Source organism: Rattus norvegicus, chromosome 10 (genome assembly GCF_036323735.1).
Source record: "Rattus norvegicus strain BN/NHsdMcwi chromosome 10, GRCr8, whole genome shotgun sequence".
NCBI classification, from domain to species: Eukaryota; Metazoa; Chordata; class Mammalia; order Rodentia; family Muridae; genus Rattus; species Rattus norvegicus.
The window spans coordinates 82,315,128-82,328,846 of NC_086028.1; the positions used below are offsets into that span (position 1 = coordinate 82,315,128).

The 13,719-nt window shown below is 47.3% G+C and overlaps 1 long non-coding RNA gene across 1 annotated transcript; it reads left to right on the forward strand.

Moving 5' to 3' along the window:
- The first annotated feature begins 3,165 nt into the window (after window positions 1-3,165).
- On the forward strand, window positions 3,166-13,717 carry LOC120095287 (uncharacterized). Its single transcript, XR_005490727.2, has 3 exons — window positions 3,166-3,561; window positions 4,496-4,585; window positions 5,227-13,717. It is a non-coding gene; the product is annotated as an uncharacterized LOC120095287 (long non-coding RNA).
- The last annotated feature ends 2 nt before the right edge of the window (window positions 13,718-13,719 follow it).

Here is a 13,719-nt window from a genome sequence, read left to right on the forward strand (position 1 = left end):
GAATTCAGGCTGGATATGATCAAAATACTACACACAGACAGACACACAGACACACACACACACACACACACACACACACACCACACACCACATCTTAGTTACGGTTTGAAGTTTTTTGGATTTTTTGTTTTCTAAGACAGAGTTTCACTGTGTACCTCTAGTTGCTCTGTAGACCAGGCTGGCCTCAAACTCACAGAGATTCCCCCGTCTCTGCCTCCCAAGTGCCTAAAGGGATCAAAGGCATGCTCCGTAGAGTTTTTATTGCTGTGATGAGATACCATGACCAAAGCAACTTGGAGAAGAAACGGTTAATTTGGCTTATGCATCCCATGTCACTCTAAGTCCTTGAAGGAAGTCAGGACAGGAACTCAAACGTGGCAGGAACCTGAAGGCAGGAGCTGATGTCAAGGCCATGGAGGAGTGCTGCTTACTGGCTTGCTCCCCTCGGCTAGTCAGCCTGCTTTCTTATAGAACCCAGGATGACTAGCCTAAGGGTGACTCCACCCACAATGGGCTGGGCCCATCCATATCAATGACTAACTAAGAAAATGACCTTCAGGCTTTCGTACAACCTGATCTTACAGAGGCATTTCTCAACTAAGGCTCCCTCCTCTGATGACTCTAGCTAGCTCAGTAGTTGTCAACCTGTGGGTCATGACCCCTTTAGTGGGTGGAACAACCCTGTCACAGGGGTTGCATACCAGACATCCTGTGTATAACATGTTTACATTAGGATAACAGTAGCAAAATTACACTCATGTAGTAGCAAAGAAATACTTTTATGGTTGGGGGGTCACCACAACAGGAGGAACAGTATTAAAGGGTTGCAGTATTAGAAAGGTTGAGAAGCACTGTTCTAGCTTGGGTCAAGTTGGCATAAAACTAGCCAGCACTATCACTCTGTGTGTGTGTGTGTGTGTGTGTGTGTGTGTGTGTGTGTGTTGTGTGTGTATGAAAAAATAAATAAAAATAATTAAGAAAAATAATGAATGGTTGGGTAGCTGGGTAGTGGTGGTTAGTCCCAGCACCTGGGAGGCAGAGGCAGACAGATCTCTGAGTTTAAAGCCAGCCTCGGGGCTGGAGAGATGGCTCAGCGGTTAAGAGCACTGACTGCTCTTCCAGAGGTCCTGAGTTCAAATCCCAGCAACTACATGGTGGCTCACAACCCTCTGTAATGGGGTCCAATGCACTCTTCTGGTGTGTCTGAAGACAGCTACAGTGTACTCATATACAAAATAAATAAATCTTTAAAAAAAAATAAATAAAGCCAGCCTGGTCTACAGAGTAAGTTCCAGGACAGGCAGAGCTATACAGAGATATCCTGTCTCAAAAAACAAAGAAAAAGACAAAGAAAGAGAGGGAGGGAAGAAGGAAGAAAGGAAGTAGGAGAAGAAAAGAAAAGAAAAAAAAGCAACAGACTTAGATGTAGCTATTTAACCACAAAGTAAATAAAAAGTCTGGATGTATTTTAAAATCATAGAAGTGAACAGCGTCTAACTGAGTTTCAGTATTGTGTACCAGGAATTGAACTCAGGCTCCCACATGCTAAATAACTACCAATGAGCTATATCTTTAACCTTCTTTCTCTTTGTTTTGAGACCTGGTCTCATTAAGTTGTCCACACTGGCCTTGAACTCATTCTGCAGCCAATGTAGACCTTGAATTTGCAATCCTCCTGGCTCAGTCTTCCAAGCAGCACTACCAGGCTTCACTACATTTAAATACCAGACCATTTTTGTTTGTTTCTTTGGCTTCCTCAAAACATTTTTATTATGCTTATTTGTGTGCATGTATGTATGTGTATATGTATGTGTGGCACACACACACATGTGTGTGTACATGCATGCATGTGTAAGAAGGTTTAGGAGTGGGTTTTCTCCTACCCTGTGGGTCCCAGGGATGAAAGAAACTCAGGTCATTAGGCTTGGCAGCCAGTGTTTTTACCTGCTAAGCCACATTGTGGTCTGTAATTTAATTAATTAATTAATTTTTAACAAGATCTTTACCTGTACCTTGAGCTAATCTGGAACAATCAAATCAGCAACCCCCATTTCAGCTCTGAATGTAGGTTTTACTACGTTGCTCAAACTTCTCCTGCAGAGCAGGTGACCCTCTGCCTCAACCCCACAAGTAGCCACCACTGCCTTCTTCATTGTTGGCTCCCTTTTATCTTGTTTTATTTACTTTGAGGCAGGATCTCTCTGTGCATCCCTGGTGATCCTGGAGCACTTCCTGCAGGGTACTCATGAGGATCCACCTGCCTCTGCCCCCCTGGTCTATGAAACCACAGCTGGCCCTGTTTAGTCAATTTCAATAATTCCTAAGTATTATACATATACACAGAATAGCAGTGATGAGCTTCCTCCTTCTCGTCCCTCTAAGGGTCCCAGGCGATGGGGTAATGGTAGGCGCCAAGAAAAGAGGCTCCCATTTGAGAAGGGTAAGAAAGTTGTGGGGAGATCTTCTGGATTTTCCTACCCTGTCCTGATCATTTTCTTTTATAGCCTATGATGGTTTGTATATGCTCGATGGAGTGGCCCTATTAGAAGGTGTGGCCCTGTTGGAGTAGGCGTGTCACTGCGGGTTCTGGCTTTAAGACCCTCATCCTAGTTGCCTGGAAGCCAGTCTCCACTAGCAGCCTTCAGATGAAGATGTAGAATTCTCAGCTCCTCCTGCACCATGCCTGCCTAGATGTTGCCATGCTCCTGCCTTGATGACAATGGACTGAACTTCTGAAACTGTAAGCCAGCCCCAGTTAAATGTTGTCCTTATAATGTTGCCTTGGTCATGGTGTCTGTTCACAGCAGTAAAACCCTGACTAAGACACAACCCAACTTCAGGTACACTGCATAAATGCGTACAATAATTATTTGTGTGTATGAAAGAGTCAGAGAGAGAAAGAAAGAGATCAGAAACTGTTGTGGAGTTAGATGATGTCAGATATGGCTGCAGCAGGCTGGGGACATAACTTAATGGTAGAACATGCATATACTTTACCTGCTGAAGGCCCTGGATTCTACCCCATAAAAGGAGAAAGTATTTCGAAATGGTTTGCTTCTCAAGTAGCAAGGAAAGGCGGGGGGGGGGGGGGGGGGGGGGGCAAATTTGCTGAGATTCGCCGGACCACCGGACACAGACAATCTCAGTCTTAACAGCAGGCAACTTGGGCCTGGCAGAGTGCAGGCCTTAGGGTTATTTAATATGCAGTAGTTGGGAGGGCAGACCAAAAGCTAGTCTCCAGTCTCTGTCTAGAGTTCCAGATCAAGTCTGAGCAGGTGCAGTGGCTCTGTCTGGAACCTGCTGACTAACCTTGTAAAATCCAGGGCGCCTCGCTCTTCACCAAGGAAAGCACCGTCCTCACTCCCCAGCCCTCCTCCCTCTCTTTGCCTGGGACAGCTGTTAATAGGACAATTACCCAAGAAGCAAAAGAAAGATCCCATGCTGATGTGTCATCAGTCCCGGTATATCCATTAAATCAGACTGAGAAGAAGTTGGCTGGAAAAAGTGAGAGCATGCCCTTGCTCCCTAAGGGAGGGGCTGACAGCCATCAGAGAGCCTGCGGTAAGAAGAGCAGTGGGAAATGGGGTGAGAGCTGGCTGTAATGCGTGGGGATTTGGGGGGGTGTCACAAAAGAGGTAGCCAAGGGGCCATTGGATTGGCTCACCAGGTAAAGACATTTGCCATGTCCTATGATCTGAGTTTGGTCCCTGGGACTGACATGGAAAAAGAAGAAAACTGACTCCACACAGTTGTCCTCTGACAACATGGGTGCTGTAATGTGTGTGTACAACTGTGGGCACGCACACATGCAGGCACGCACGCATGCACACACGCATGAAATAAATAAAAAATTAAAAAAGGGGTCTAAGGCATACACTGAAGTGCCCATGCTCCTAGGGATGCACACTGACCCTGCCACCTCTCCAATAGGACAAGCTGCTTCTGTAGGCACCTCTGCCCTCTGTCGTGACTGATGGATGAGTGAGGCCAGTCAGGAAGCCCTCAGAGAAAGGGCTGCGAGAAGAGAGAGTGACTGGAACCTGCTTTGTCCCCAAGTGCTGCCTCTCTAGATGTCTACTTTCTTCCCTTCTTTAAAAATGTCTGAACGGTGGGGTTGGGGATTTAGCTCAGTGGTAGAGCGCTTAAGGCCCTGGGTTCGGTCCCCAGCTCCGGAAAAAAAAGAAAAAAGAAAAAAAAATGTCTGAACGGCTGGGTATAGTAGGGCATGCCCGTGGAGGCAGGGATCCCAGCTTCTGGAGCCAGCAGATCTCTGTGAGTTCCAAGCCAGTTAGGACTACCTGCTGAGACCTTGTCTCAAAACAAAACAAAATTGTTTAGCTTGGTGTGGTGATGGTTCCCTATAATCCCAGGAGGATGAGGCAAGAGAATTGAGAGCAGGAGTCAAGACCAGGGTACGTGGTGAGACACTGCATGTAAAAAAAAAAAAGTCAGAACTCAGTTATATTGTGTGACTATGTTCTTGTTTTAATCCCAGGTGTGGGGTATGGGGCTGCTTCCGATTGTCCCTAGCAGCTGACTGTGATGTGTCTCATGCTCTGGCAGGGGCATGATTCTACGAGCTGAGGTTAGTTTATGTTTGGAACTCTGGGAGCTCTTTAGGGGGTATAAAAATGCCAGAGCCCCGAGAGGCTGTGGCAGCTGTTGCTTCCCCTGCTGCTGTGGTTTGTCTAGTGATCTGAGTGAAGAGAGAAGAAGAAATTGGATATCCTAACAACAGCAAAGGTTGGACTTGCCTCAAGGAGCTGAAAGCCCCTAATCAGCAGGAAGTAGTCTAAAGAGATCTCCGCCCCTTTCCCTTCTAACCTTCTTTCTCGCCTACCTAGTTTTAGGGGGTTGGAAGGGATTGGGGTGGAGAAGGGTGTCAGATATAAGAACCCAGTACAGTAGTCAAAAAGCTAAATACATGGTGGTGCATATCTTATAATCCTAGCATTCTGGAGCTGGAGGCAGGAAGATCTGGAGTTCAAGGCCAGCCTTCTCATATAGCAAGTGTGAGGAGGAGAATCTAAGGCTAACCTAGGGATACATGAGAACTGTCTTTAAAAAACAAATCCATACATAGGAGTGTCTCTCTCCCTTTCTCCAACACTATGTAATCCAGGGGAATAGACCAGATGACTGCCTGGGATTGCTTTCCTATGGCCCTCCTGTGAGATTCTAGGGGTATAGCCTGTCAATGCTAAAATGTTAATGTGTCTTACGCAGGAAATCAATCGGTCTTCCAGCTATTTCAGACGTGTAGTGCATTTCCTTCTGTGGCAATCATCCTTCGAAAGTGTGTTCCCACCAACCCGTCAGAGGAGGCATACCTCCTCCACGTGCTGCCAGCTCTCTTCTGGATCCTGTTACTACAACGCTTCTCAACCTTGGCTGCACAAGAATCACCTAGGGATGGGTTAGGGATTTAGCTCAGTGGTAGAGCACTTGCCTAGCAAGCGCAAGGCCCTGGGTTCGGTCCCCAGCTCCGAAAAAAAAAAAAAAAAAAAAAAAAGGGAGCTCAGAAAAAGAGCAGCGGCACAGCTCCACCCCACACTGATTAGATCCACTCCCCATCCCCCTTCAGAATTGAAAACCAGCCGTTTGTAACGATTTCCTCAGATGATCCTAATATGTAGACCGAGTAGAGAATAACTCACTAGCTTGGAACGAGAATCCAGGTAGGACAAAAACAAGAGTCATCCTAATGCTCAGACGAGGATGCATGCTCTTCTTGACCTCTACAATGAAAACACCTCATTGTTCATTCATATCTCTGTGTAGCATTTTTTGAAGCTGAGCTCAACTGTCCCATAGGTCTCCCAGAATTGCCTCAAACAAAATTGGGCAATGTTTGTTGTGTAGCTCTCAGCCTGATGTGTTGCAATCAGACAGGTGCATTGTGAGATGGGGAGAGAGGGTGGTTCAGATTTAGATGGGTTTAAAAATCCCAGCTTTGCCACTAATTGGACTAGCCTTAGCTAAATGAAGACAACAATTCTGATCGGCAAATCTTAAAACTCAGATTACAGGGGTTGGGGATTTAGCTCAGTGGTAGAGCGCTTGCCTAGGAAGCGCAAGGCCCTGGGTTTGGTCCCCAGCTCCGGAAAAAAAAAAGGAAAAAAAAAAAAAAAACTCAGATTACAGCCAGGCAAGGGGGTGCCTAGCACTTGGGAGTTCAAGGCTAGACCAAGAAGTACACTGAGCTCCAGACCAGCCACTGTCTCAGAACAAAGAAGTCAGGATTCGTATGTAAAGCCATTCATAAATGGGGCTGAGCTGAGTATAGGGCTTATTATTTATTATTTATTTATTTTTTAGACCAGATCTCATGTAGATGAGGATGGTCTTGAGCTTGCTAAGTAATCGAGGCTATTCCCGCCTCTGCCTCTCAAGAGACTGGGATATAAACATGCACCACCAGGCCAGGCTTCCTTTTTTGGCCATTTCTCTCTCCCCACCCACTCTGCAGCTTTGTCTCAGAGAAAGCAGAGGCTCTGAAGGAGTGAGAGCTGTCTCCAGCATGGCCCCCACTGAAACCCATCCTGCAGCTACAGCAGGGACACGTTCGATCTCTGTCCAACACAACACTGCACACATCTCACCTTCCGAAACACACACCCCTCCCCCTTTTGACATTAGAGCAGGAAGGACTGCGGTTGGTGCTTGAGAGAGCTGTTTCTTCTTGTCACCCAGGAACAGATGCTGAAATCCCAGGACAGACAGCACAGACAAGGCAGCAGCAGGGGGGTGAGTCAGAGGAATCAGAATGATCTCCTCTCCAAGAACTGACAAGGCCCACAGGAGAACCCCACTGGAAACGCCTGTCTCTTGGGGGTTCCAGAAGAAAAAGAAACGTCATGAGTGCAACTGTGGCATGGGCTCTGAATTAGAGAGGTACAGCCCTCCCAATATCACACAATTATACAACCCTGGAAGAAGCAGAGAAAAAGAGAACCCCAAAGACTACACGTTGGTTTTGTCTTTAAGGGTTTACTTTGATTTTTATTCATGTGTATATGTGTGTATGAATGTCACATGTGTGTAGTCTTTGTGGGGTCCAAAGAGAGGACTTTGGAGACCCTGCAGCTAGAGTTAGAGTTACAGGAGGCTGTAAGCTGCCTCACTTCCTTGATGTACATAAAACTCAGGTGCTCTGAAAGTGAAGCAAGTGCTTCCTCTCTCTCTCTCTCTCTCTCCCCCCCCCACCCACCCCCCACCACTTCGTGCCCCTTTCCCTGATTTTTCAAGACAGGATTTCTTTGTACAGCCCTGGCTATCCCAGAACTCATGTGTAGATGTGTAGGTTAGGCTAGCCTCAAACTCAGAGAGAACCATCTGCCTTTTTCTCCCAAGTACTGGGACTAAAGGCGTGCATCACCACCTCCCAGCTCGAAGCAAGCGCTTTTAGACCAGGCTAGCCTCAAACTAACAGAGATCTCACTGTCTCCACCTCTCAAGTGCTGGGATCAAGGGTATGTGCCACCAAGCCTAGGCCTTGTTTTGCCTTTTGAGATAGAGTCTCCCTATGTATCCCAGGTTGTCCTCAAACTTGCAATCCTCCTGCCTTAGCTCTTCTCAGAAGCTAGGATTACAGGCATGTACCAGTACACCTAGCTCTGCCCTATATTTTGTGAGGCAACCGTGTGCTTGTTCATATGTGTGCAGGCGCACATATGTGTAGGTCACAGGACAAGCTCAGGTGTCATCTTCAAGAACCCTGCTCACCTGCCTGATACTGGGTCTCTTACTGGCCCGGAGCTCCCAATTAGACCAGAGTGGTTGGCCAGCAAGCCCTCGAGATTCTCATATGGCTGTCTCCCAAGGATGGCCACCCATGTTGGCACATGGCTCTGAAGACTGAACTCGGGTCTAAGGCTTGAGAAGCAAGCTCTTTACTGACTACCTAGCCATAGAGCCTTAACTCTGGCCAGACTACCAAGCTGATTATCTCTTGTTGCACCTGTATGCTTTTCTGGGTCCGGCTATGAACTGGAAGGTTCTCTTCCAGTGATAACATTGTGAATGACACTATCTAACATCATCTCCATTTGGGAGCCTGCCCGTCTACTTGGAAGCTCGCTAATGATATACCTGTCAGACCCAAAGTCCCCCTTCCCCAAAATGGCCGTACTACTGACATTGTCCTAAAAACAAGGACTGGTACTGGGTGAACAAGCGTAAAGGTTTCTGCTCACAAGAAAAAGTAGATCTGGGGGCTGGAGAGATGGCTCAGCGGTTAAGAGCACTGACTGCTCTTCCAGAGGTCCTGAGTTCAATTCCCAGCAACCACATGGTGGCTCACAACCATCTATACCAGATTCTGGTGTATCTGAAGACAGCTACAATGTACCTATATATACTAAATAAATAAAATATTTAAAAAAAAAAGTAGATCTGTTCACTGGGAACTTCCCTTGACCTTCCCCCAAAGGCCAACTACCTTTGGTGGCAAAGGGTTCCTAGTTCCTAATCAGCTCAGTCAGCTCAGATCCCTACCCTACTGGCTGTCATATAAGATCTTCTCTCTGTTCAGCCATTTTGTTATTCTCTCCATGCCACACCCCCGCCCAAGAGATAGCCTTGACAGTTTGATCCACAATAAACCTTTATTTCTGCTCATGAAGCAGTCTAGTTCCGTAGCTTCTCTGCTCCAGCGGGTAAGGTAGCCACCGCTGAAAGGAGGTTTGGAGAATCCCAGGGGTTCTGTTGAGCGCTTCAGTGGGGCTATCGTTGAAGAACATCTCATTTTTTGAAATGATTTTTTCTTTAGGTTTTATATATATAGGGGCATGCTTGTGCCCCACCTACTTCCAGTGCCCACAGAAAGCAGATGAGAGCACTGGAGATACAGACAGTTTGGTGAGCCGCCGCATGGGTTCCAGGAACTGAACCCAGGTCCTCTGAAAGAGCAGTCAGTGCGCTTAACCACTGAGCCATCTCTCCAGCCCCAACATACATCCCTTAGAATGACGAACACGACGGTTCTGAACTTGCTGACTCATCACTGGAATGTAAAGCGATCTCGGTGATTCTGAGACTGGCAGCAACAGGCGGAGCTGGTGGAGCGCTCAAGGTTGTGTGGCTCCTGTTCCTTCCAGCCTCCCTATTCCCAGTTCCCACTCCCTCCCTGCCTGGCACCTTCCTCATGCCCTATAGGGCCACCCCAGCACCCTCAGGCTCCTATCTCCCCAGGTCTTCTGTCCCTTCTTTGGAAGATCAACCTGCTCCCAGTGTGGGTACCATGTACCAAACGGAGGCTAGGAAATGACCTGAGGAACTTCGGATGCTGTTCTTATGCAAATGAGCTCAAAAAATAGGACTGTTACAAAAATAAATAATAATCCAACCTCCCCCCCCTTAAATTATAAAATAACTTCTCTGTGTTTGGGGAGTCAGCTGGCATTCTCTCCAAAATTCTGGAACTGCTTCTGGGTGTGGGCGGCCTCGGTGACCTTGAGCACACTGAACTGCTGTCTTCTTGCTGAGGGGCCTGCTCTCACCCACCGTGATGACGGAACCTATCTGCAGGCCCCCCGAAGCAGGGGACAGGCGCACAGATGTGTTCTTACAATGCTTTTCAAAGCAATTATAGTAGATGTAATAGAGTCCCTTTGGGTGATAATGGTCCTCTTCATCCTCAACTCGGTCACCACGCTGGGTGGCCCCCTCATGTGGCGGAGATATTAGGAGTGTATGGGGCATTTTGTTTTTCCTATATAGGTGCCCTCCATGGATTCTTTGAATATCTGGAAGCCTGCACTGATATTCTTGTAGTACGGAGGAGGAGACTTGTTCTTATCAGTTTCTCCCAGCCAAACCCTCTTCTTGTTTGAAAGATCTCGGGAGGCTTTTGTCAAGCACGCTCAGCCTGAATGCCCACTGTCTTCCCTGCAGCCTGAGAAAAAGCCACATCAACTGTATAACATATCCAGCCAGCATGACCACCAATCTGACTTCTCATGATCTAGAATCCAGACGAAATGCCCAAAGACTGACTCCCCACCACACACACACGATGCACCACATACTAGACTAGACTCCCAATTACAACTCTGATGGCCTTTGAGGAAGACATGGTCACACCTTCACAGGAAGACTGAATCAGTGGATGGCTACCAGGGCGTCTTCCTGGCTCACTGTTACTTTGTCCTGTTCCTAGTTCAAATCTTACTTGTTTGCTTAGTTGGATTGTCGTTGTAACATTTATTTATTGTTTATGTACATTCATGTGTGCATGCCTCAGGCATGTCTTTAATCCCAATGTTTGCCCTTGGACCCCGGACAAGGAGCTGAGGTGCACATCTTACATACCAAAGCAGACCTGGCCGCCGGGTTCTCCCAGCATCCCTCAGTCTCTACCTGACATTCCCTGCCCCCAACCCTGAACTTTTCAGCCCAGAGGTTGAGCTGCCCTTCCCCCAGAGGTTCTCCCCTATATAGTCCAAACATATAGGGACTTTTTGTTCTCTCTCTCTCTCTCTCCCTCTCTTTCTCCATCTCTCCCCCCTCAGTCTACCCCTCCCCCTCTGTCTTTCTCTCTTTTCCTTCTCTTCTCTCTCTGCAGGCATGCACCCTTTCTCTCCCTGCCCTCCATGGCCACTCCCCTGGCCTCAACCCTTGGGGCCAGTGAACTGGCCTGACAGCAGCTTCCTAATAAACCTGCCTTTAATAATATACTCTGGCTTGAATTGGCTCATTTCATCAGCAGAGAAATAACCAAGCCATCAGATGGTGCTGAAACCCTGGGTTTGAATTGGTTCATTTCACCAGCGTAGAAATAACCTAACACCCAGTACTCAGGAAGCAGAGAAAGAAAGATCTCTCTGAGTTCGAGGCCAAGTTCCAGGATAGCAAGGGCTACACAGAGAAATCCCAATTTGAAGAACAAACAAACAAAACAAAACAAAAAGGAAAAAAGAAAAGAAACTTTGGGGCTAGAGAGTCAGCTTAGTGGTTAAGAGCACCGACTGCTCTTCCAGAGGCCCCAGCACCCACATGGCAGCTCACAACTATTAGAGTCATTTATGGGATGCGTTGTGCTCCACTCTACCCCACAGAGCTCCTGAATAAGACACAGAAACTTGGTATTATCGTTACAAGCTGTTTGCACTATGCTGGGCAGGTTCTGACCTATTCTGACCTATATCCCAGCCATCAGCTCTGCCTTACTTGCTGTTTGAGTCTCTCCCAGCTAACTCTGCTCCATATGTGTCCTCAGGGAGAATTCCTCTTGGCCATGTGGGTCCATCCCACAGTCATGGATACCTCCTCCTCTCGGAGACTCCTCACTCAATTCTAAGTCCCGCCTTCCTTTCCTTTGTGCCCAGTCATAAGCCCCAGCCATTTATTGACCAATCAGGGATTATTGGGGAACAGTCTTGACAGTACATAGGTTAATACAGTGCCCCGAGATCAGGTTACAACCCGGATAGGGGCACAAAACTCAGCTTCTGAATACATAGCATCTGTCTGTAACTCTCGCACAGACAGACATGTAGGCAAAACACCAATGCACATAAAGTAAAAATCGTTTATATATTCTAAGTCAGAAGACTAATTGTTTCTTGCTCCCACCATGTCCATTCTGAGGATTAAACTCAGGCCAGAAAGAGAGCATGGAAACAAACTCAGTGTGAGACCTAGCTAGTGACATTGAGTGACCAGCAGAGCTGCCTTTCGATGAGTCGTCATCATCACCATCATCATCATCATTATTAATTGGACTTTTGGTTTCTTTGTGTAGCCCTGACTGTTCTGGAACTCACTCTGTAGACCAAAATGACCTTGAACTGCCTTCCTCTGCCTCCCAAGTGCTGGATTAAAGGTATATACCTATACTATACCACACCCAGATGATGATGATGATGATGATTATTGAAACAGGCTCTCCCTGTGCAGCCCTAGCTAGCCTAGAACTTGCTGTGTAGACCAAGCTGGCCTCAAACTCACAGAAGTACACCTGTTTCTGCTTCCCAAATGCTGGGATTAAAGGCATGCACCTCCATACCCAGCACAGTTTGTTTGTTTTTGCGTGTGCTAGCTTGTCCATGTGTGCCCCACAAGTGTGAAATGCCCGTGGAAGCTAGAAGAGGTATCGGATCCCCAGGAACCTGAGTCACAGGTGGTTGTAAGCCACATGACGGGGGTGTGGGAACTGAACTCAGGTCTCCGGCAAGAACATTGAATTCTTTTGACTAGGGAGCTGTCTCTCCAGTCCCCTTGATGAGGATATTTAAGAAGAAACTTTCAGGGGTTGGGGATTTAGCTCAGTGGTAGAGCGCTTGCCTAGGAAGCGCAAGGCCCTGGGTTTGGTCCCCAGCTCCGAAAAAAAGATCCAAAAAAAAAAAAAAAAAAAAAAAGAAGAAACTTTCAGGCACTAAAGTGGCTCAGTAGGTAAAGGCACTTGACACCAAGCCGGACAAACTAAATCCAACCCCAGGACCTAGAAAGCAGAAGAAGGGAATTGACACTCGTAGGCTGTCTCTGACCTCCACACGAGCACACCCTCCCCCCATCAATACGTAGTAAGCAAGTAAATAAATAAATAAATGGATAAATAAAAGGATCAGTATGTGTAATTTTTAAAAGCAACAACAAAAAAAAAGATGGGCCGAAGAGACAGCTCAGTGGTTAAGAGCACCAACTGCTCTTCCAGAGGTCCTGAGTTCAATTCCCAGCAACCTCATGGCGGCTCACAACCATCTGTAACTCCAAGATTTGACACCCTCACACTTAGACATGCATGCAGGTGACACGCCGACACACATGAAACTAAAAAAAGAAAAAGGTGAAAGTCGGAAAGAGAAAGGCTCGGTGTCTTTAAGTGGAAAGAAGTCTGGTGTGACTGCAATGCTGTATACTGAGGCTCTCAAGGTCAGAATGGGGAAACCTGCCCTGTCCCAAGCCTGGGAACCCTCCCACTCAACTGCCTAGCCCAATCAGCAGCTTGAACAGGTCACATGAAGTCTGACTCTGCTCAATGGATATGTCCAAAAACACCTCCTTCCTAGACATGGTGGCTTTGACAAAAGCCATACAGTGAGAGCTCTTGTGTATGACATATCTGTCAGTGTTCTGAATGCCTGGCTGCCCAAGCACCGGTAACTACCTCACTCTATGTGTTGTACTCTGGCGGGGTAGTCGCAGGCTCAGGCTGGATTTCAAGTGTGCTGTATCCTACTGGCCTCATCCACCTCTTGGCCTTGGAAAATGTCTGGGGGAGGTGAGAGTCCTACCGTAGCTCACAACCATCAGATGTCCTCCTCTAGTGTGTCTGAAGACAGTGACAGTGTCCTCACATACATAAAATAAATACAATTTTAAAAAAGAGAGAGAAATCTCAAAAAATTAAAAAAAAAAAAGAGTTCTTTAAAAAAAAAAAAAGTGATGAGCTATTTGTCCCAATGACACCTACTAGGGGGTCCTGAGGAAAAAGTGAACCTTACCTGAGATTCGGGCTGACCCAGGACAGCCACGTGGAGACCTCTGGGCACCAAAGCTACAGGCCCCCAACCTAGGCCAGAAGAGGCAGTAAGTGGGAAGAGTGGGGAGCTTCTGGTTCACCTGAGAGACTGGGAGGTGCAGAGAGAGGCCAGAGGGAAGAATCCAAGTGGGGAGATGAGGTTCTGCGGTGTGGGGGGTCTGGCGGAAAGCTCGTTCAGAGAGAGGGGACGCACACAGAGACCAGCCACGCAGGACTGGGTGGAGGGGCAGCGTCGC